Below are 24,577 nucleotides of genomic sequence, written 5' to 3' on the forward strand. Positions count from 1 at the left end.
ATCAATGATATATAAGGCTGAATATCTCTTCAATGGTAGTTTACACTCTGATGATGTTAGCAGAGGCTAACGAAAGGTAATCATAAGCTTCCTAACAGACAGGAAGCAGCAGGTAAAGCTAAGCTAAGTTAAGAATCACATCAGATACCTGTACAATTAGCACAGGGGTCCCACAAGGCTGTGTGCTCTCTCCACTTCTGTTCTCTCTCTATACCAATGACTGCATCTCAAATGATCTATCTGTTAAACTACTTGTCAGGTTTGCTTCCTTCAAAGTCCAGGAAAGAATGAGCCAAACTCCATATTTTATAGAGTAATGTACTTCTACTGGAAAATGAAATGAACGCAATCAAGGAAAGCTGAAACTAAAGCATTAGGCGCGATTGGGTGATTAATGATGAATCACCCAATCCAAAGGTCTCCCAGAGGTCAGATGGACACACGTCTGGCATCATCATCAATCAGGAACGTGATGATGGTTGACCCGGTGCTTAGGTTTCGTTTCTTCAAAAATCCACCAGCTTGCTTCCCTCCCCCTCCGCTCTTCCCTCCCCCGTTTCTTATGGCAGCCAAAGAGGAAAGTCGGAGGCTGACATTCAGCCCCTCCAGAGAAAAGACATTAGTCCTAAATAGGGAATAAGAAGGGAAGGGAGAAAAAGATTGCAAAATAGACATTAAGGCTTATCAGGATATTTGTTGTGAAACAACTGCACTTCCTTTGGTGCCCGGACATCCCTTTTGTTCACCCACTCAGCTTGAGACAACGGGAAATGTTTCCAGGCCACCAAATATTGCACCCTACCATGGTGCTTCCTAAAGTCTAAAATTCCTTTGACTTCAAAATGTTGCTCCCCTTCAATGTACTTGTTTGGAGAACAAATCCGTTACTGCCCAAATGACTGTGCACCCTTCACTTTCTGGTAAGTCCACAATAAAATCCATGGATATTTCCTTCCAAGGGGCATCCGGTCTTGCTACACTCTGCAACAACCCAGGTGGCTTCCCCGGAGGTCTTTTAGCTGAGGCACACACCGGACAACTAGCCACGTTGTCCGGCCCTTTTTGAGGGCAGGCCACCAAAACTGTCTTTTAACAAGATGTAGAGTTTTAACAAATCCAAAGTGTCCGGCTGCCTTGGCATCATGAGCATATTGTAATACTGTTAGTCTTAAACTCTCGGGAACATACAATTTAGCCCCAATCCAAGCTAGACCATCACGGAGAGTGCATTCATTTGAATGGGTTTTAAACCATTCGTCAGTTTTTAAGGCTTCTTGTAATTTCTGTAGTAGGTCGTCCGAAAAAGCTGGATCGGCCCTGCCTGAGCTCTGGTAGTCATGGGCACTGCCAGTTGTGTGGAAGGGATGATGGGTTGAACCACTTCTTTCTTGGTACTGTTGTATTGAGGCATTCTGGAGAGAGCATCCACCATGAAATTCTTTCCACCAGGAATGTAGCGTAGGGTAAAATTAAAACGGTTGAAATGTTGGGCCCAACGAGCTTGCTTAGGTGACAGTTTACGTGGTGTTTTCAACGCCTCCAGATTTTTGTGATCAGTCCAAACTTCAAAAGGGTGTTTTGCTCCTTCCAGAAATTGTCTCCACGTTAACAATGCCCATCGCACCGCAAAAGCTTCCTTTTCCCATATGGCCCATCTCCTCTCGGTTTCTGATAATTTATGGGACGTGTAAGCACAGGGTTGTAATTCCCCTTCTGCGTTCTTTTGCAAAAGTACTGCTCCCACAGCCACGTCGCTCGCATCTGCTTGTACTACAAAAGGCTCTTCCATGTCTGGATGTTTGAGGACCGGCTCAGCAGCAAACAGTCATTTCAATTTTTCAAAAGCTGCTTGACAGTCCATAGTCCATTCAAGAGGTCGTGAGGGCCTTGGTTTTGCCTCACCCTTAGTTTTCAGTAGATTTGTTATAGGCAGTGCTATTTTGGCAAATGAGGGGATAAACTGTCTATAAAAATTTGCAAACCTTCCGGGTTGGCTCCGCAGCACCATTGACGGTCTTCTTAGACCGCCGCCCCCGTGATTCCGTTGAGCCGTTCTGACAGCGTTAATCAGCTGTCAAACGGCTTGAAAATCTCCCCTTCGGGAAAAGAAGGGGAGGAGAGCAGGTGGGTGAGGGTAGAGCTCCCTGAAAACCCCTGGATTAATTCCAGGGGTTAGGAGGGTGAGAGCTCCCCGTTCAGCCCACTGAAGCTCCGGATCCGGGGGGACTCTGTTTTTTACAGAGCTAGGTGTTGCGTCCAATTTCTGCTGTCAAACAGAAGATTAAATGATTTCAAAAAAGCAGGCGGAACAGAAGCAGGAGGACAAGCTTTTTGCAAGTATAACACTTAACTCCGGGGATACAATGTTTCTAATTGGATTTTCTGAGCTGGAAGTTAAGATGGCGTTTCTTTGTTGCGATTTTAAAAGGGAAAGTTAGAAAAAGTTTTTGCTAATAGACTCGTGCTCAGAGACTGGCTTTAAGTTGCTGGAATAGATTTTGAAGAGCTGTTTGGGAAAAGATTGTTTATAAAGAAATTGCTGAATGCTGCTCAAAAGGATGGCTCTGACTTTATGATTTTATGGTTGTGGGAAGAAAGAAAATTTCTTTAAAATAAAATGGCTTCTAAGAAAGGAGATCTTGAAAGTGCTGGATGCTATTTGGAGGTGTCAGAAACAAAACAGTTGTCTGATTTACAGAGTTGTAAGGATTTTGATGCAGAACTTACAGAATTTATAAAAGAAGCCATGAATAATCATACTGCAGCTATAAGTAACCAAATAGCAATTCTTAAAGGGATAACAACAGAAATGACTGAGGAAATCAAAACAACTACGGAGCATGATGACAACTCAGGAGATATTGCAGCAGAGAGGGTGGAAGAATTTTCTCAAGAATTTTCGAGCTTACTCTCTGCTCTTTTCGGAAAAATTGATAGAATCCTTCAAAATTATGACTTGGTTTGGAAAAAAGTAGTAAATGATCAGACTTTCGAAGTTTCAGAAGATGAAGGAGACTTGTCAGTGGCATCTATACATTTAATAGAAAAGAAACAATTGAACTTTTCTTCACAAACTCTTGACAAACTTTGATTTTACAGACGAAGGAATGAACTGATTTATATAAGCATGAAGAGGCGATTTGGGGGCTCTAAATCAGAGGAAACTTTTTTAAAAAGGGGACAATTTTTGCAGTTATATCAACCTCAAATTAAAATGAAAAACCTCCTCAAAATAGAAGTAGGAGGGATGCAGAAAGATTGGAAAAAATATAAAAAGAAAGCAAGAATGGAAGATTAACCTTTTCTTTTGGCTTTGTAGTTGTTCTACTCATGGTTAAAAATGATTATGTTGTAGGTATTATAACTACTGAGGGGGGAAAAAGTATAAAGTTAAATATTGATTTTTAAATATGATGTATTAATGGTTGATTAATCCTTTTTGGTTTTTTAGTTTATGTATTAATGGTTAATTATGTTGTTGATTATCTTTTAAATTTTAAAAATTGGAGGGAGGAATAATGAAGGGGGAAATTTAGAAACTTAAAAAATGTAGAAATTTAATTAGTGAATATCTAAGGTTTATTTTTTGTTATGAGATTTCAAAATAAGAAACCAAGAATGGAAGATTAATTTTTTTTTTTTTTTTGGCTTTGCAGTTGTTCTATTCATGGTTTAAATTGATTATGTTTTAGGTGTTATAACTACTGAGGGGGAAAAAGTATAAAGTTGAATATTGATCTTTAAATATGATGTATTAATGGTTGATTAATCTTTTTTGGTTTTCTAGTTAATGTACTAATGGTTAATTATAAAAATGTAGAAATTTAATTAGTGAATATCTAAGGTTTATTTTTTGTTATGAGATTTCAAAATATCTGAACTTTGAGAAAAATAGGAGGGGGAAAAATGTTTTTAGGTTTGAATGTTTAAGATTTGTTAATGGTTTTAAAATTCTTAGAGTTATTGGATTACATGTTACTTTGTGTTTATATAAAGGGAGGTTGATGAAATTGTAAAAGGGGAGTTAAGGGGTCTTGGGAGTTATTAAATCTTGTAGTTAGCTAGTTTATTTTAGCGAATGTTTGGTGAAATCTATGCCCTGTTTTTGTTCTGGGAAGTCGGGGGTGGGGGGTGGTAAGGAGGGGTTGAAGATTGAGTTTACCAAATTGATTTTTTTTTCTTTTTTTCTGATGATAGTATGAATGATTGTTTATATTGTATACTTGTTTGATCAGAAAATAAAAACTTTTTTATTAAAAAATTTGCAAACCCCAGGAAACTTTGTAACTGTTTGCGGGTGCGTGGGGCGGTCCATTCCAATACGGCCCGAACCTTTCCAGGGTCCATCTCTATCCCCTCATGTGATATGCGATATCCAAGATAGTCAATTTTACTTTGATGAAACTCGCACTTAGAAAGTTTGGCATATAGTTTAGCAGCCCTGAGTTTTTTCAGAACCGTTCGCACCAATTTTACATGATCGTCCATGTTCTCTGAGTAGATAAGAATGTCGTCCAAGTAGACCAGAACCCCCTTAAACAGGTGCTCATGCAGTACTTAGTTAATTAATTGCATGAATACCGAAGGGGCTCCCTGTAGTCCAAATGGGAGTACTTTAAACTGGAAACATCCAAGTGGACAGCTAAATGCTGTTTTCCACTCATCTCCCTTTTTAATTCTCACTCGGTAGTAAGCTTCCCATAAATCAAGTTTGGTGAAGATTTTTCCCTTTCCTAAGTGAGATAACATGTCCTTCATGAGTGGTAGGAGGTAAACGTTCTCTACACAAATCGCATTTAGGTTCCTATAATCAACTACCAAGCAAAAGGAACCATCCTTCTTTTCTCGGAAAAACACCGGTACCGCCACTTTTGGTTTGGCAGGTTTAATAAACCCCCGTTCTAGATTTTTATCAATAAAGTTTCGCAATTCCCCTAATCCTCGAGGGGTCATGGGGTAGATTTTTGGTTTAGGAAGTTTCACACCGGGGAGTATTTCAATGGTACAGTCCATTGCCCTGTGGGGGGGCAGTATATCTGAGGCCTTTTCACTAAAAACTTCGCGGAGATCCCAATATTCTTTTGGAATCTTCTCCTCTCCTTCAATGTGGCCTATTGCCATTTCCACAGTTTCGGGTCCTGACCTATCTTCTGGGGGGGGGGGTTTCCCTCTCTAATCTCTGTTTCCGGTGCGAATATGCAAGATCCCGGTTATCCAATTAACTCGTGGGTTCCATCTACGGAGCCATGGCAGTCCAAGTATGAGGGGTCGTTCCATGCCAGGGGCCACAATGAATCTGAGATTTTCTACAAGATCCCCCAGCTGCATTTCAATGAGTTCAGTCACAAAACTGGCTGGGCCCACTCCTGCAATAGATCCGTCCAACTGACAGAACGCAATAGGCCTTTTTAGTGTTTTTAATCTCAGGCCCATCTTTTCCACCACTTTCGGGCTGATTATGCACCTGGTGCACCCAGAGTCTAGTAGGGCTAATATCTGCGCTTGTGTCCCTGTGGATGGCACCCTTATTTCTACGGGGATGAGCATGGGGTCCTCGGTGTGACTCACCAGATAGTCGGAGTCGGAGTCCATCCCGCTGTCGTCGTCGGTGGTCGGAGTTCCCAACTCACCCTTGTTTCGGGGAGCGAACTCAATGACTTCTCCTTTCAGGGCGGTGCCGCGGGTTTTTGCGGGTGTTTTGTTGGCCTTCCTGGGCCCCAAACTGGTGGTCTTAGGTACTGGTTTGGAGAAACATTCAGCAGCCCGATGTCCTTCCTTCCCACATTTGAAACAGGTGAAAGGCTTTGACTTTGGTTTGAATTCCGCTTTCCTTTCGGCCATTTTAGGTGCTCCCTTACGGTAAAAGGAGGATGACGGGTCTCCAGCACGCCCCCCTCTGAGTCGGCTTCGGGCCAGCTCGATCTCCACATCCTCAGCTGTTATATACCAACTCTGCAAATCTTCGGGAACCCCCCGGCCTCTACAATCCTTGTACAGTCAGGTCCAGAAATATTGGGACATCGACACAATTCTAACATCTTTGGCTCTATACACCACCACAATGGAGTTGGAATGAAACAAACACAATGTGCTTTAACTGCAGACTGTCAGCTTTAATTTAAGGGTATGTACATCCAACTCAGGTGAACGGTGTAGGACTTACAGCAGTTTGCATATGTGCCTCCCGCTTGTTAAGGGACCAAAAGTAATGGGACAGAATAATAATCATAAATCAAACTTTCCCTTCTTAATACTTGGTTGCAAATCCTTTGCAGTCAATCACAGCCTGAAGTCTGGAACGCATAGACATCATCAGACGCTGGGTTTCATCCCTGGTGATGCTCTGCCAGGCCTCTACTGCAACTATCTTCAGTTCCTGCTTGTTCTTGGGGCATTTTCCCTTCAGCAAGTGTCTTCAGCAAGTGAAATGCATGCTCAATGGGATTCAGGTCAGGTGATTGACTTGGCCATTGCATAAGATTCCACTTCTGTCCCTTCAAAAACTCTTTGGTTGCTTTTGCAGTATGCTTTGGGTCATTGTCCATCTGCACTGTGAAGTTCCGTCCAATGAGTTCTGCAGCATTTGGCTGAATGTGAGCAGATAATATTGCCCGAAACACTTCAGAATTCATCCTGCTGCTTTTGTCAGCAGTCACATCATCAATAAATACAAGAGAACCAGTTCCATTGGCAGCCATATATGCCCACGCCATGACACTGCCACCACCATGCTTCACTGATGAGGTGGTATACTTAGGATCATGAGCAGTTCCTTTCCTTCTCCATATTCTTCTCTTCCCATCACTCTGGTACAAATTGATCTTGGTCTCATCTGTCCATATGATCTTGTTCCAGAACTGTGAAGACTTTGTTAGATGTTGTTTGGCAAACTCTAATCTGGCCTTCCTGTTTTTGAGGCTCACCAATGGTTTACATCTTGTGGTGAACCCTTTGTATTCACTCTGGTGAAGTCTTCTCTTGATTGTTGACTTTGACACACATACACCTACCTCCTGGAGAGTGTTCTTGATCTGGCCAACTGTTGTGAAGGGTGTTTTCTTCACCAGGGAAAGAATTCTTCGGTCATCCACCACACTTGTTTTCCGTGGTCTCCCGGGTCTTTTGGTGTTGCTGAGTTCACCGGTGCATTCCTTCTTTTTGAGAATGTTTCAAACAGTTGTTTTGGCCACGCCTAATGTTCTTGCTATCTCTCTGATGGGTTTGTTTTGTTTCTTCAGCCTAATGATGGCTTGCTTCACTGATAGTGACAGCTCTTTGGATCTTATCTTGAGAGTTGACAGCAACAGATTCCAAATGCAAATAGCATACTTAAAATGAACTCTGGGCCTTTTATCTGCACATTGTAATTGGGGTAATGAGGGAATATCACACACCTGGCCACGGAACAGCTGAGAAGCCAATTGTCCCATTACTTTTGGTCCCTTAACAAGTGGGAGGCACATATACAAACTGCTGTAAGTCCTACACCATTCACCTGAGTTGGATGTACATACCCTCAAATTAAAGCTGACAGTCTGCAGTTAACGTACATTGTGTTGGTTTCATTCCAACTCCATTGTGGTGGTGTATAGAGCCAAAGATGTTAGAATTGTGTCGATGTCCCAATATTTCTGGACCTGACTGTATATCTCTTCATTCAGCCCATCTTTGAAACTCTCCAGGAGAGCCGCTTCTGACCACCCTGTCATAAAGGGTGCCAGCTTGCGGAATTCTTGGGTGTATTCTGCCACTGATCTCCGACCTTGCTGGATGCTTTTCATTCTAAGTCTCGCTTTCCGTTCAGCTAGGTGGTCTTCAAAACGCCTCCTAAGAGCTCCCATGAATTGGTTGTAGTTTCTTAGCAAAGGGGAGTCATTATTGTGGAGGACCATCATCCATTCAGCTGCGGCTCCCTCTAATACGCTCGTGACGCATCTCACTCAAGCAGCATCTGACAAATAGTTTTCCTCCCCATCTTGCATGTGGTTCCACACTTGAGTCAAAAAATAACCCAAGGTCTTCGGATTCCCATCATATTTCCCAGTTAGGGGGGGAATTTTTGGTTTTTTACGTCTGCGGGGAGGAGCCTGCAAGGCTGGGGGTCTCTGACCTGTTGCATCCCTCACTCGAGCCCCCAAAGTCTGAGATGTGCTTTCCTCAGCTTCCTCATCTTCTCCCCCACAAGCTGTTTCTTCCGACTTCCCTCTGGGGCCGTCTCCTCCCTTCTCCACAGGGAACCCATAAAACTCACGGTTTTTCTTCAACATCACGGAGGAGTTGCGCTGCCTGTGCCAGCATGAGTTTCTCCTTTTCTTCCTGCAGCCACACTGCCTCCCCCTTACGTGGTCTGGAGCTGGTTACACCCTGGGGGGTCCCTCCCCAGTCCGGCAGCCTTCCTACTCCTTTCGACCATCTGGTTTCCTCAGTCTCCTCTGGGAGCCGGAGTCTTCTCAACCATTCAGCAGTTTCTTCCTCTGTTTGAAATGGAGGCATCGCTGACTCCGATGCTCCCATTTGCGTTTCCTCAGTCCTCTGATCTGACATGATCTGGATCACAGTCCCCTTGGTGGTTTTCCGGGATGACTGAAGTGAGTTTCAGCTTAATGTACTTTTACTGGAAAATGAAATGAACGCAATCAAGGAAAGCTGAAACTAAAGCATTAGGCGTGAAAGTTGCATATAGAAAGCATCCCCTCCCACTGTTCATCATCAATCACCCAATCCAAAGGTCTCCCAGAGGTCAGATGGACACACATCTGGCATCGTCATCAATCAGGAACGCGATGACGGTTGACCTGGTGCTTAGGTTTCGTTTCTTCAAAAATCCACCACCTTGCTTCCCTCCCCCTCCGCTCTTCCCTCCCCCGTTTCTTATGGCAGCCAAAGCGGAAAGTCGGAGGCTGACACTACTGAAGTTCACAGATGACACAACAGTGATCAGTCTCATTCGAGACAATGATGAATCTGCATACAGACGGGAGGTTGAACAACTAGCCTCGTAATGTGACCAGAACAATCTGGAACTGAACATACTCAAAACCGTAGAAGTGGTGGTGGACTTTAGGAGAAACCCTCCGATACTACTACCTCTTACAATACTAGACAACACAATATCAACAGTAGAGACCTTCATATTTCTAGGCTCTACCATATCTCACCACCTAAAATGGACACCCAACATCAAAAACGTCATCAAACAAGCATAACAAAGAATGTTCTTTCTGCGCCAACTCAGAAAGCTCAAACTGCCCAAGGAGCTGCTGATACAGTTCTACAGAGGAATTATTGAGTCTGTCATCTGCACCTCTATAACTGTCTGGTTTAGTTCTGCAACCCAACAAGACAGACACAGACTTCAGAGGATAATTAGAATTGCAGAAAAAACAATTACTACCAACCTGCCTTCCATTGAGGATCTGTATACTGCACGAGTAAAAAAGAGGGCTGTGAAAATATTTATAGATCCCTTGCATCCTGGACAAAAAATGTGTCAGCTTCTACCCTCAAAACGACACTATAGAGCACTGCACACCAGAACAACTAGACACAAGAAAGTCCCATGATGTATCTCACAAGTATAAGGAGAAATGTTACTCCCCTGTACAACTATAGAGCCTTGATAGTACAGTGGTTTAATGCACCCTGTTATTAACACAGCTGCCTGCAATTTCTGCTGGTTCGAATCTCTCCAAGGCTCAAGGTTGACTCAACCTTCCATCCTTTCTAAGGTAGGTGAAATGAGGACCCAGTTTGTGGGGGCAATAAGCTGACTTTGTATAAAATATACAAAAGAATGAAGGCTATTGCTTAACGCATTGTAAGCCGCCCTGAGTCTCCGGAGAAGGGCGGCATATAAATCAAATTAAAAAAAAAAAAAAAAACTATACCTGAGCCATCACTCTGCTAAACAAATAATTCTATCAACACTGTCAAACTAAGTCTGCACTACTATTAATCTTATCATTGTTCCTATCACCTATCTCCTCCCACTTATGACTATGACTGTAACCTTGTTGCTGGTATCCTTAAGATTTATTGATTGTTTCCCTATGACTATCATTAAGTGTTGTACCATATGATTCTTGATTAATGTATCTTTTTTTTAATGTACACTGAGAGCGTATGCATCAAGACAAATTCCTTGTGTGTCCAATCACACTTGGCCAATAAAGAATTCTATTCTATTCTATTCTATTCTATTCTATTCTATTCTATTCTATTCTATTCTATTCTATTCTATTCTATTCTATTCTATTCTATTCTATTCTATTCCATTCCATTCCATTCCATTCCATTCCATTCCATTCCATTCCATTCTAAGTGGATAATATATTTTAAGTTCTGGAGATCGCAATGTCTGTCTCTTCTTTTATAGCTACACCTGGAACTTGTATCTTTAGGATAGTTCGAGATATAGATAGATAGATAGATAGATAGATAGATAGATAGATAGATAGATAGATAGATAAGTGTTTTTCTATCGAGACACCTGGTCTACCCCAGCATGTGGGAGGGAGCATACTGCATCCCTTTCACCTTTCAGCCCCAATCCAGGAGCCCTCAAGCAGTCGCATTCATGACAAACCATTTTTATATCAAATTTATATTTTGCTGATAAAGAAATAAAGGGAGACTAGTATAGAGAAGTCTTGGGACAATTCTGGCTCCCTCAACTAAGAAACAGAGATGAGCACTGCCCTATAGAGTCGGAGATGACTGAACTTAGGAAACCTTTACCTTTACTTTACATACATGCAAACATTCATTCATACAAACATATAAAATCTGTATATCAAGTAATTTGCTGCTGGATATATAATCTATTTGAGTTTTTGGTTTCCTGAAATCATTATTTTCCAATAATAACTCCAGAAGAAGACACTATTCTCCCCATTGAAAGGAAAAAATCTTTATACTGTTTTTTTCATTTTCTATGTGGCTATTGTTTCATTAATCATGTTCATGTATATACTTTATATACATGAATATATATATATATATATATATATATGCATGTATGTATGTATGTATATGTATATATATATGTATGTATGTATATATATATACATATACTGGATGTCTAAGTCTACAAAAAATCCAATAGCTCCCTAGGACACACCATCTACCAGAAGAAAACACACACAAACCGCTATCTGCACGCACTCTCACACCACCACCCAGCACAGATCAACTCCGTAGCCAAGACACTCATCTCCAGAACAAAATGCTTAGCTGACGAACAACACCTAAAAACCGAACTACACACTCTCACTAACGTACTAACATCCAATGGATTCCAAAGAAACAAGATCACCAACCTAATCCAAAAAGAAACCCCCACTAAAATCCAAGACAGAGAACAAGAAAACGGCAAAGCCCTCCTCCCATACATAAAAGGCACCACAGACAGAATCAGCAAGATCCTCCACAAACACAATATCAAGACAGCATTCTGCACAAACCAAAAAATATCCACCATCCTAAGAAACCCCAAAGACAAAATTGAGTTAGAAAATCAAGGAGTATATGAAATCCCTTGCACCGCCTGCCCCACCACATACATCGGACAAACTAACAGAAGAATAAGTGCACGCATTGAAGAACACAAGAACTCAGTTAGAAAAGAGGAACCAACTTCTTCCCTGGTCCAACACCTCAAAGCCACAGGACATGATATTGACTTTAAAAAGACCAGAACTATCGCCAAAACTGAACACTTTAACAACAGAATAATCAGAGAAGCCATCGAGATAGAAAAACGTCCACACAGCATGAATAAACGAGATTATACCTCCCGCCTGCCAGCCATTTGGAAACCCGCCCTTATAGACAAACGACCCTAACACAAAGAATGACACCAGACCCACACTCACGAGAGCCACACAGGATTTAACCACCACACATCCACGCAGAAAGCAGACTCAAACCCACACTGATGATCAGGCACGACCACAGACCAGAAGCCAGACCACAGCTGCATCATTAGCCACTTTAAACCCCTCCAATCCATACATGAAGCAGACTGACACCCAACATGAAGAGATGGCACGGCCACGAACACAAAGCCAAACAACAGCAAAAACAGCTCACCAGCTCAAATCCCCCTGCTACTCAGACTAACCCGAGCACAACCAAGCCCCCGCCTAAACAGAACACACACCCAGCCAATCAGAGCACAGCCAACCCCCCATCCAATCAGAGCACAGCTAAACCCCCAACCAATCAAATATTTATTCCTCTACAGGACCTCTACAGGGAGGAGTCATAAAATATGGGTGTGTCTGGCTGAAGAGGTCCAAGAAGGCCGAAATAGTGCTATCCCAGTCTCCCATAAGTCTCAGAAGAAACAACATAAAATGTCTGACAGGCCTGAAAGCGATGATTAGAGATTTCATCCCACCATGGCCATTTAACATCTTTTCAACATAGGAAAAAACCCTGATTGCAAAAATATCACATACATACATACATACATACATACATACATACATACATATATACATATATACATATATACATATATACATATATACATATATACATATATACATATACATATACATATACATATACATATACATATACATATACATATACATATACATATACATATACATATACATATACATATATATATATATATATATATATATATATATATATATATATATTATAAAATACTTTAGAGTCTTTTAGAGGACTTCTGTTTACCATATGTTCAATTTTAACCAATTGCAATGGTGCAATTTGTTGCTGAATTGTCTTACCCCTCCTACTTTGATAGAATTGCATTTAGATTCCTGGATGATTATCAGGGCAATATTTTTGTTAAACTTGGGGGGGGGGGTATTCAGATTGTACCATCCTCCACAACTCCTTAAATATATATATTTAAAAAACCTCCAAAGATGAAATAAGAAAACAAAACATTCCTATGTATTTTAACAAGAAGATTATACTGACAGCATGTTTTATTTCCATTGGTGCATTATCTGCCTTCCCTTTCTGGAAAAGATATTTTATGCTGATATCAGGACATGTCAGTTAATGAAACCAATTTTGGTTACCATACTACAAAAAAGATGTTGAGACTTTGGAAAAAGTTCAGAGAAGAGCAACTAAGATGATCAAAGGCCTGGAGACTAAAACACTTGAAGAACAGCTGCAGGATTTGGGTTTGGCTAGTCTAAACAAAAGAAGAATTAGGGGTGACATGATAGCAGTATTCCAGTATTTGAGGGGCTGCCACAAAGAAGAGGGGGTCAAATTATTCTCCAAAGCACCAGAGGGCAGGACAAGAAACAATGGTTGGAAACTAGTCAAGGAGAGAAGCAGCCTGGGATTAAGCAGAAACTTCCCTACAGTGAGGACAATTAACCTATGGAACAGCTTGCCTTCAGAAATCATGGGTGTTCCATCACTGGAGGTTTTTAAGAAGGGACTAGACTGTCACTTATGTGAAATGGTATAGGTTCTCCTGCTTGAGCAGGGGGCTGGACTAGTTTAGTTTATGTTTAGTTTATTTGATTTGTATACTGCCCTACTCCCGAAGAACTCAGGGCGGTGAACAGCCAACAATAAAATACATAAATACACAAAATTTAAAAACCCGATAAAATCAAATTAAATTATTTGGCCCAGACAAATTAAAATACCCCAATAATTTAAAAACAGATTAAAATTTACATATTTAAAAAGGGAAGAGATCAGGCCAAGCCCGCTTGATGGAATAAAAAGGTCTTCACAGCACGGCGGAAGGAGCGCAGATCCGGGATCCTCCGTATCTCCGGGGGGAGATCATTCCAGATGGTAGGTGCCCCCACAGAGAAGGCTCTCCCCCTAGGGGCCGCCAGGACTAGAAGACCTCCAAGGTCCCTTCCAGCTCTTTTCTATTCTAACCGTCTAGCATTGTATTCTCCTGCAGTGTGCTTCAATTAAACACAAACATATTGATAATTTTATAGACTAACATTTATTTTGATAAAGAATGTTACATCTGGCATAAAACACTATGATGGAATCACTGATTGACATCCTTAGTAACTTAATTAGAAAAGTTAAAAACTGTCAGTAGAAGGCTGATTAAACAGAAAAAGGGGTGCAATTTTAGAAGCTATAATTACAGCTCTAGAAATTAATTGTAGATCTGTAGGACTCAGGCAGCTGAACTGTAGGTATATATACTGTATATATGTTATACTCTAGAAATTAATTGTAGATCTGTAGGACTCAGGCAGCTGAACTGTAGGTATATATACTGTATATATGTTATACCGTAGATATAACTATCAAATTATTCAAACTGCTTTTTCATTCTTAAAAACTAGAGTGCTCAATATATTCTCATACAAGATTATTCATAGCTTAGTATTGGAAAGTAAGTATTTTTCATGTCAATTCATAGGATTTAATAGGAAAAAGCAATATGAAGAATCATTTTAATTTGTCTGCTCCTCTTCATCTTTGAATTTCTTTATGCAAAAATGATTTGCCCTTGCCTTCTTCCAGGATATTTTTGAGGTATCCAAATGTGTTTGGACTAGGATTTCCAGGTGGTCTGCCATCCACCTATTCGATTCATGCAAAATGATCAGATAAATAGAGATTCAAAGATGACCTGATTGCTTCAACCTGTGAAGAATCCACCCGATTCATTTCAACAAAGTAATTTCAGTGCCTTTGGGCTGCTTCAGGCCAGTAATGTGGAATGGGATTTTGCCAAGCCGGCTGAAGTGCTTTCAGCTGGCTTCTTTTAGGATCACCCACAGGGTATTTATTTATTTATTTATTTATTTATTTATTTATTTATTTATTTATTATTTAAATTTCTATACCGCCCTTCTCCAAAATAGGACTCAGGGTGGTGAACAGCCAAAGTAAAAAAAACAATACATACAAAATTTAAAAGCAGTTTAAAATAATTAAATATTTTGGCCGTAAATTAAAACAACCCAATTTAAAATCAATTTAAAATTAACTCAAGCCAGCCCAGCTAGTTGAAATAAATGGGTTTTCAGGGCCCGACGAAAAATCCGGAGGTCTGTTATTGTACGTATCTCTGGGGGGAGGTTGTTCCAGAGGGTGGGCGCTGCCACAGAGAAGGCTCTCCCCCTGGGAGTCGTCAGCCGACATTGTCTGGCGGACGGCACCCTGAGGAGGCCCACTCTGTGCGAGCGTACTGGCCGGTGGGAGGCTATTGGTGGCAGAAGGCGGTCTCGTAAGTACCCTGGCCCTAAGCCATGGAGCGCTTTAAAGGTGGTCACCAACACCTTGAAGCGCACTCGGAAGACCACCAGGAGCCAGTGCAGCTTGCGCAGGAGAGGTGTTACATGGGAGCGCCTCGTCGCCCCCATAATCCCCCGCGCGGCCACGTTCTGGACCAGCTGGAGCCTCCGGGTGCACCCCAGGGGGAGCCCCATGTAGAGAGCGTTGCAGTAGTCCAGGCGGGAAGTGACGAGTGCCTGAGTGACTGTGCGTAGGGAGTCCCGATCTAGAAAGGGGCGTAACTGGCGTATCAGGCGGACCTGATAAAAAGCCCCCCTGGCCACGGCCGTCAAATTATGTCAGAGTCATTCAGTCTGGAAAGCACTTTGGCAAGTATTGCGTCATTTGTTGCTGCTTAGCATTCACCACATTTTAGGTTAACACTGTCAACACACTATCTGCCCCATCCAAACTGCTTGGGAGCAGCATTTCTTCCACAGCACTGGTGAATGGATTTGGAAAGGGGCATCTGGTCTGGATGAAGCTTCAGGTTGAGTGGTTTTAGCATACAGTGCAGGGTTTTGTAGCATGTTCAACAAAGCTGCAGAGCCTGAAAGATGTTCAGGATACACTGGACAATTTAGCATATATCGCAGGCAGTCCTATAATGTGTACCTAGTTCAGGGGTGTCAAACTCAAGGCCTGCGGGCTGCATCTGGCCTGTGGGGTGTTTAAATCTGGCCCGCAGGGCTGGCCTGGAAATATCAAGGGATTGGCCCACGGTGCTTCTGCCAGCCAAAACGGACCATGGGGGGGCATTTTCAGCCTCCCTGGCCTCCTGCAGCACTCTGGCAGCCAAAAACGGGCAGTGCGGAGACCCCGTGAGGCCCCCACGTGGCCCATTATTAGCCACACGGGGCAGTGCTGCTGGAAACCAGGGAGGATGAAAACGGGTCATGCGGGGGCCTCGGAGGGCCTCCGCGTGCCCCATTTTGGCCGGCAAAGTGCTGCAGAAGGCGTCCATCCTGTCTCCCCACCCACCTAGTCTCCCCCGCTGGCCTGCGGAGAACTACAATGCTGATCCAGCCCTCGAAGAAATCCAGTATGATCTAGTCCCTCTGACTGGAAATGCTTCTTCAGGACTTCTGGTTGACGTCATGGCAATTTCAGACACAGAGGAATGGGTCTCCATGTTGCCTGTGCTGAGTTCTTCCTGTTTGTGGGCTCTGGAGAACCTAAGCCGCCCTGAAGAGGGGGTGAAGCAAAGAGGGGCATCCTGTGAGGCCGGGGAGAATCGCACTTCTCCTGTCTGGCCCGGGGTCTTTTTTCCCTCTCAGCCATAGCAAGAAGAAAAAGAAGCCTAAAGATGGCTGCTACAAAGCTGGGATAACCGATGAATAACAGCTAAGACTGGTGCAGGAGAGAAGAAGGTGAGCTGTGGTGGATCTGGGGAAGAGGATTCTTCTTTTACTTTAATTTAACCCCAAGGAGTAATCCAGAATGATTGGCTCCAAATCAGCTGTTTAAGCTGTGGCTAGGCACTCGGAGAAAGTACCAGACCACCTGACAGGAAGTGAACTGTTGGAGTGAAAATAATAAACTTTGAAACTTTGAAATATATAGAAAATTAAACCTTTAAGCTGGGAAGGTGTGGTACTGGGAAGGTATTTTTATGCTGGATTCATTTAAAACCTATTTTTGTTATAACCCTGTTATAACTAAAAATACGCTGGAAACATGATTATACTGAAATCCAAGCCGAGAGTGCAACCTGCTGACGAAAGAGAAAACTACACATTAGAAAATAATTTTATTTTACAAGCTTGGAAATATCCAAAGGAATTTATATGAAAATCTTTATTGAATTACTTCTAGCCACTCTATGACTATTGGATTAGTAGAGACTCAAGTTTAACCTCTGGAACTATTTAAATGGAACTGATTGTTAACGGGACATAAAGAACTGGGACTAGTAAATTAAAGATAGAATAAATAACCTCTTGGATTGTTGGATAAAAACTGATTTTTTTTTTCAAAAGAAAACAAGGTACATAATAAAGGAGAGATGGGTGGAATTATACAAGAGTTGGATTTACTGTTTCAAAATTTAAAAAACATTATGGAGAAAGAATTTAAGGAGACTCTGGGCAAAATGGAGAATATTATACAAGGGATGATAAGCACAGACCAAGACACCCAGGAAAAGGAAGAGTCAACTGAAGGAATGAAGAAGGAGGAAGATAAAGACAAAGATAAGACAACTGTGGAAATAATAATGCCTAATGAATTAAACCAGGGGGAGAATATATCAGAGGGGGAAGAGAGGTCTGAAAGCAAGATAGGAGCTTGGGTAGAAAGGCTAGAAACTAGGCAGTGGAAAAAGGTAGAAGTGGGAGGAATGCCTAGATTAAATATTCAGGAAACAGATTTAAGAGAGGAATTTGGGAGGCAAGTCAAAAAAAAAAAGCACAGCAATTAAAATTTCGAGGCGGGCAAGAGACAATGGATAGGTGATATTCTTTTTATTATTATATTGTTGTTTTGATTTACTCTCCTTCTTTCCTATTTTTCTTGTAAAGCATAGTAAAGAAAGTATGGAAGCGGGCAAGGGATGATAGATAGATGCTCTTTTGTCGTTGTTATGAGTTACTTCTTTTTTTCTCTTTCTTTCTGCATCCGTTTTCTTTTTCCTCTTTTAAGTAGGTGACATGATTAGAAGTTAGACAAGAAAGAAAGGAAAAGCTTTCTTTTATTAAAGGGTGATATGATCAAAAGCTAGAATAAGTGATAGAAATAAGAAGAGGGGGGATATTAATATAGACTTTTTATATTTCAAAATGAAAGTAATTACAAGAGAAAATGTGGAATAATTGAATAATGACAGACTACAAATTAATATAAGTATGCATTATTATTATTAGAAATATATAAGCGGATTGACTATAAGGATTATGATTAACTTGATTAACTTCATTTGTGTTAGAATGTATAACACCCAGATGCCATACAGTTCACGCATTGATTTGATATTTTGATAAAAAAATAAAAAACTTGAGGGGGAAAAAAAGGAAATCCTTCTTCAGTCAACAACAGGGAGAAGGCTCTTCTCAGCTTTTACCTACAGCATGTGTTCTGTGGGAAAACGCTGAGAGGTGCTCCACTGAATAAGCGGAAGCTATAGGATTGTTTTACTTCACTTTTCACTCTTAAAGGGCAGGGGGCCACCTTGCTTCCTGAAGCAACTTCAAAGCAATGCTTCCTATTAAGCTTTGTTAAATCCCCTGTGAATAATCACACAGCTGTACTACACAACTGAAATGGTTGGCTTTGCAAGATCAGCTCAGTACTGTCACCTACTGAAATTATTTTGCTATAGTTCAGTTTAGCATCTGGTCAGATTGCTGTGGAGGCACACATTTTATTCTGAATGTGCTCATACGTTATTAACAATAATAATGGACATACTTGACCCCGAAGACCATTTATGACATGCTTCAAAGAAGTAGCATATGTTTGGTGACAGATGTCAAATAATAAGACTCAAGAGCAGCAGTATCTACAGGCAAGCTCTGCTCCTTTTGGAACATTGTGCACAGTTGCAATCCACATAGAACATTAATAAGGTTTAATCATATGCCACCAAACTGTTTTTGTCTCCCATTTTGGACACCCACTGTAACCTATATGTTTTGTTGCCAACTGAATTGTGATGAATTTAATAAAATAAGAATTGTGCGTCTTCTCATTGAGCAGAATTAGTGATGAGCATTTTTTAAATTAAATTTGCCATCCAACTCATTTCTAATGACATTAGATGTTGTTATGGCCTGGTTTGATAGAATACAATAGATGCATTTCTTTGCATTTGGAGCTAAAATAATGAAGAACCAAATAAGAGAAAAACCATCAAATATTATTGAAACCTTTTTTTAAATTCACCTTTTTAAAACGTAATTCTCTTTCTATCCAATTATCCTACTTTCCAATAAATCAATTATCTTCTGATGTAGTTCTTTTAGCAGGACTATGAACAATTCATATGCAGATTCTCAATGCTGTGTCCAGTGGTGGGATTCAATTTTTTTAACAACAGGTTCTGTGGGCGTGGCTTAGTTGGGAGTGTGGCTTGGCAATCATGTGACTGGATGGGCGTGGCTAGCTGGTCACATGACTGTGTAGGCGTGGCTAGCTGGTCATGTGACCGGGTGGGCGTGGCTATGTGCATAAGGACTACTCAGAGGGCTGAAAAAAGTCATTTCTGACTGGGCCTCGCACTTTTGACTGGTCCTCACACTTATGACCATCCTCACATTTATGCCCGTGCAGCTTTCTTAGCAACCATGTCACTCATTTCACAACTGCTTCTCTTCACCATGGTGACAAGGTAGGGCAAAAACGTAAAATGTGAGGACAGTCGTAAGTTCGAGGACTGGTCAAAAGTGCGAGGACCAGTCAAAAATAACTTTTTCAGCCCTCTGAGTAGTCCATATGCATAAAAGGATACAGCAATAGAGAGGGATGAAGGAAGGGAAGGGAAATTAGAGTAGGAGGGAGGGTAAGAGAGGGAGGAAGAGAGGAGGAGAAGGAGAAAGGAAGAGGAAGTAGGGAGGAGAAGAAGAGGGGGAGGAAGAGAAAGTAAGAAGGAAAGAAAAGAGAGAGGTGGTAGGTTTGAGGAGAAAGATTGCTGTACAATAAAAAAGATGAAAGGGAAGAAAGGCAACCCCAAACAAATATAAAGATATTAAGATAAAGAATGAATTGTTAAACTTTAAAGAATAAAAGAGAACAAATATGAATAAATAGCAATAATTAGAAACACATGTACAAACATACAATGTATTTTCTTTGAACAGAGTATTTGGCTGGTTCACAAATTTAAACAGTGTTTAGTCATTTCAATTAAATTTACAATTTCTATATTTCCTTTTTGCCATATTTATTCCTCATCTATTTTTGTAAAAAACCAATATTACCCTTCATCCTCATCTCTAATCTTAATCAAATTCAATTTTTCCCTTCTATTCTATATTATACCCCTTCCCATTGTCATCTATTTTTATATCCATCCTCACATTGGTTAATTATGTAATATTAGTTGTTTAATATAAATTCAACATTTTAATATAAATCAATTAGTTATATAACTACCTTTTTGTATATTAATCAATATGAACATGAATATTCCAATTATTTCCATGCAATCCAATTTCTTACAAATCAATTAATTATATTTACCAATAATAATAAACCAAATAATTTCCCCCATATATTCCTCCAAACCACAACTTAACCATTTCTGCTTTCAGAAATATACAATTAATAGTATCTCAATTACTACAATTCCCTAGTTAAATAGAGCTTTTTTTCTTTTGTGTTTTAAAATCTTGAACTCTCCTCTTTTTCCCTAAATTTCCCATTGTTTGCACCTACCTTTTTTGGTGAGGAAAAAGAAAAGAAACCTGCCTGCCTAATTTTCCAACCTTGCAGCAACAGCAAAGCAGTTTCAGTTTCTTTTTCAGCATAGCTAGGGAAAAAAAATTGCTCCAGGACTCTTTGCAAGGAAGCAGCAGAGCCCTGAGCAAAACAGCTGAGACAAATCAGCTGAGAGTCGGGAGCCGATCTAATCAAGGGCTAATTAGCCTATGCTGAAGCTCCGTGGGCCAATAAAATTTCAAAAAAACACCAAACCATTTGTTAAATTGCTGGCTCGCCCACCCCTCGCCCACCACTATTTATTGGCAATAAATAGTGGTGCGGAGGGGCGGGGCAAGCCAACAATTTAACAAACGGTTCGGCTCCTAGAACTGGCAGAATCCCACCACTGGCTATAGAGTGGCCCTTTGAAGCCCCGCGGCAAGAATTTGAAGTTTTTTTTCCTCTAGCCATCAGCTGGGACTCCGGAGGCAGCAATAGATTGGGAGTGGGCGGGGTAAGCGAACGGCCGGCGATCCAACAGAGCAGAGAGTGAGGGTGAGTGAAGGTGTGGAAGCTGCTTTCTCCATCCTGCTCTCTTCCGTCCGGAGCCGGTGGGGAACCACGTGGCAGCCCACATGGATCCCAGGCAGCGGAACTCAGGCTAGGGAAGGGGTGGGCAATTGTGGCTCTTTTACAACCTGTGGCCTTCAACTCCCAGAATTCCTGAGACAGCCAAGCTGTCTCAGGAATTCTGGAAGTTGAAGTCCACAGGTTGTAAAAGAGCCACAATTGCCTCCCTCTGGCTAGGGTAGGCTGGCGCCGCGCGGGTGGGAGGCAGGGCAGGGCGAGGGGCAGGCGATCCAGCAATTTAACAAACGGTTCGGTGTGCTGCAGGGCCAATAAATTACAAAAAAACACCGAACCGTTTGTTAAATTGCTGGCTCGCTCGCCCCATTTATAAATAGTAGTGCGGAGGGGCGGGGCAAGGGGCGGGGCGAGCCAGCAATTTAACAAAGGGTTCGGCCGAACCCCCTAGAACCGGCAGAATCCCACCACTGGCTGTGTCCCCATCTCCACAAATTAATTTATGAAAAAAGTCTCCATTCTGTCTGTCCTTAACAGTCCTAACTTACTTCTGCCTGAACTACATGGACTCCATCATTGTGTGTCCTCCTATGAATTCATGTTTATAAATGTGATTTTTAAGAAGGAGCAAGATAAAATGTAACTTATAACTTAGAGGAAATTTCTTAAGCATAATCTCCCTAAAAGGTAATATAATAAATTACATCATACAGGGATGGGTAAGTAGATAGGTAGGTAGTTAGGTAGGAAGGAAGAAAATGCATACATTAGAGAAACAGAAAGATGTTTATAATAAAAACAGGATCAAAAGTATTCTCATGCAGAAAATTATAAGGATATCACAATTTAATGGTAATTGCATGTAAAAAAAAACAGTGGGGTTGGGCTGAAATTATTTGGTTAGTCTTTCATTTAAGAAACATAGCTATTCTATAGGTCCTTTACAGAGACAAGGCCTTAGAGATAGAGGATTTTTGAAAAATCAGGCTACTTGCCACATTAGGGTGAATTAAATTGCCTTAATATGACAAGAAGATTGTTGTCAAGGATGAGCAATGCACAATACAGTATAATACAATACAACACAATACAGATGTGGGCTGTTTGTGGATCTCAGATTTCCTGTTTTTGGTCCCAGAACCCTCCCCCCCCCATTGCATCATCAAAATTCAGAGACAAATCACTATATAATGAGTGTCATTTTTAGTGATTTTCAGTAGGAAAAGAAATATATTAAGCCGTGTATAGATTTAATAAATGTTAAAATTTAAAATATTTAAGAAGTGGGAGGAATCAGTCTAAGAAACCTATTACTGTTCTGTTCATTGCAGCTGAACTGTTTTAGGACCTTTGACAGGGAGTGACAAAGCAGAGGAGAAACAAGGGAGAAGCAGTAACTAGCAGTGCAAATTTTAGGTAATTGTTCAATCCAATTTTTGGACAAGTTTTTCTTACCAAGAGTAAAGAAGCACTATTTCAAAATTAGTATCGAGTATGTAGGTGGAGAGGCTAAGATGAAAAAGCACGGTAAGGCTGTGTAGTTCTTCCCAATTTAAAATACAAACTCCTAAAACTAGAAAATACGTATCTTCTTTTTAGCTGGAAGCAGAATTGAAACTTCTATATGAATATATATATAAAAGGAAGCTGGATTGGAAGATGAGTATGATTTTAAACCAGGAGGAAAAATATCATTAACCTTTGTAACAAGAGTTACAAAGTAATAATAAACCTAAAGGAATACCAATAAGTAAAAGATAATTAATAGAATGTCTAACAATATCTAATCAAATAGCAGTGTGAATTCCAGGTTAATTATTCCAACGGTAGACCCAAATTCTCCCCTAATAGCAATAGCTATTGGACAAAAATTAGCAGTCTTGCTAATCATTTCAGTTCTATCAGGAGAAAGCATATTTATCTAATTCAAGTTCTGTTCTAATAATGCCCAGCTAGTTAACTGTTTGGAGACTAGGTAGATACATAGATAAAATGTTGCTATGGCCACATACCAAAAAACAAAGTGAGCAGCTGAATGGCATCCATAATTTACAATAAAAGTCACAATGAGCAGGAGACTTTAATACTGTACTGGCAATTATATCTTACCAAAAATAGCAAATAAACAAGAAGCATTCTGGGATAAATTAAACTCATTTTTTAATTCTGTAAAGTGCAGGGTTCAGAATGCAGGAATGTATGAACTTCAGACTTGCAGAAATGTTTATATAAAATCTTCTTTGCCTTTTCAGGATTTGCCCTATCATCAGCCAGACATTAGCAGAGGTCAATGATCTGTATTAGGTTGGAGATGGGTACAGATATAAAGCAGCAGTAATCCTTTAAATTTCTCTTCTAAAAGTTAAATTTTAACCCAATTCTTGAACCTTTACATATGAAGCCTGTGCCACAGAAAAATGTCAGGTAGATGCTTTAGTTTTAACCCATACCAAAATACATACAAAATGCATGCATAACCTCCCCGCGCAACCCAGTGGGACTGGAAGGCCCATTTTTCGCTCTCCCCAGGCTCCAGAGCCTCTCTAGGAGCCTGGGGAGGGTGAAAACGGCCTTCCCAATCCCCCCGGAGGCCCTCTGGAGGCTGGAAACAGCCTGTTTCTTGAGTTCCGGTGGGCCCAGAAGGCCTGAAAATTAGCTGAGCTAGGGCAACACTCGCGTGCCCACTGATACGGCTCCATAGGTTCACCATCTTGGCCCTATGCCATCCTAGACAAATGGTTGTCCAATATTTTTTTGAAAACTCCTTAGTAATGGAACATCCACAATTCTAGGAAACAGGCTATTCCATTGGTTAATTATTCACACTGTCAATACATTTCTCCTTAGTTCCAAGTAGGATCTCTATTTAATGACCTTCCACCTACACTATTACTTCTCGCCCTGCCCTCAGGTCCTTTGGAAAATAAATCAACCCTCTCATCTCTGTGACTGCTGCTCAAGTACTGGAAAATAGTTATTATGTTCATATGATTAGACCAGGGGTCATCACCACAGAAGTGGTGGGCAAGCCCACGTGCACATGCACATCCCCACTCACATGAGCGGGCAAGCATGTGTGCGAGCAGTAGGCACATATGCCTGCCACTCACACAAATGGAGCTGTGCATGTGGGCACTTGCCCGCCACTCATGCAGAACCATCCCCTCCCCCCCTCCAGTCCACAAAGCCAAAAAGATTGGGGAACTCTGCTTTAGATCCCTTATCATCTCAGTTGCTCTTCTCTGCACTCTTTATAGGGACTCAGCATCTTTTTTGTATTGTCACGACCAGAACTGGATCCAGTATTCCATGTGTGACCTCACTAATACAGTGTAAAACTGTACTATCACTTCTTGTGCTCTTGATGCTACAG

The 24,577-nt window shown here is 41.1% G+C and overlaps 1 protein-coding gene across 6 annotated transcripts in view; it reads left to right on the forward strand.

Annotated features, from left to right (window-relative positions):
* SPAG16 (sperm associated antigen 16) overlaps positions 1 to 24,577 on the forward strand; it is a 539,401-nt gene that overhangs the window by 355,129 nt on the left and 159,695 nt on the right. The window lies entirely within an intron of this gene.

This window comes from Pantherophis guttatus, chromosome 1 (assembly GCF_059756535.1).
Source record: "Pantherophis guttatus breed Tessera chromosome 1, ASM5975653v1, whole genome shotgun sequence".
Lineage (NCBI taxonomy): Eukaryota > Metazoa > Chordata > Lepidosauria > Squamata > Colubridae > Pantherophis > Pantherophis guttatus.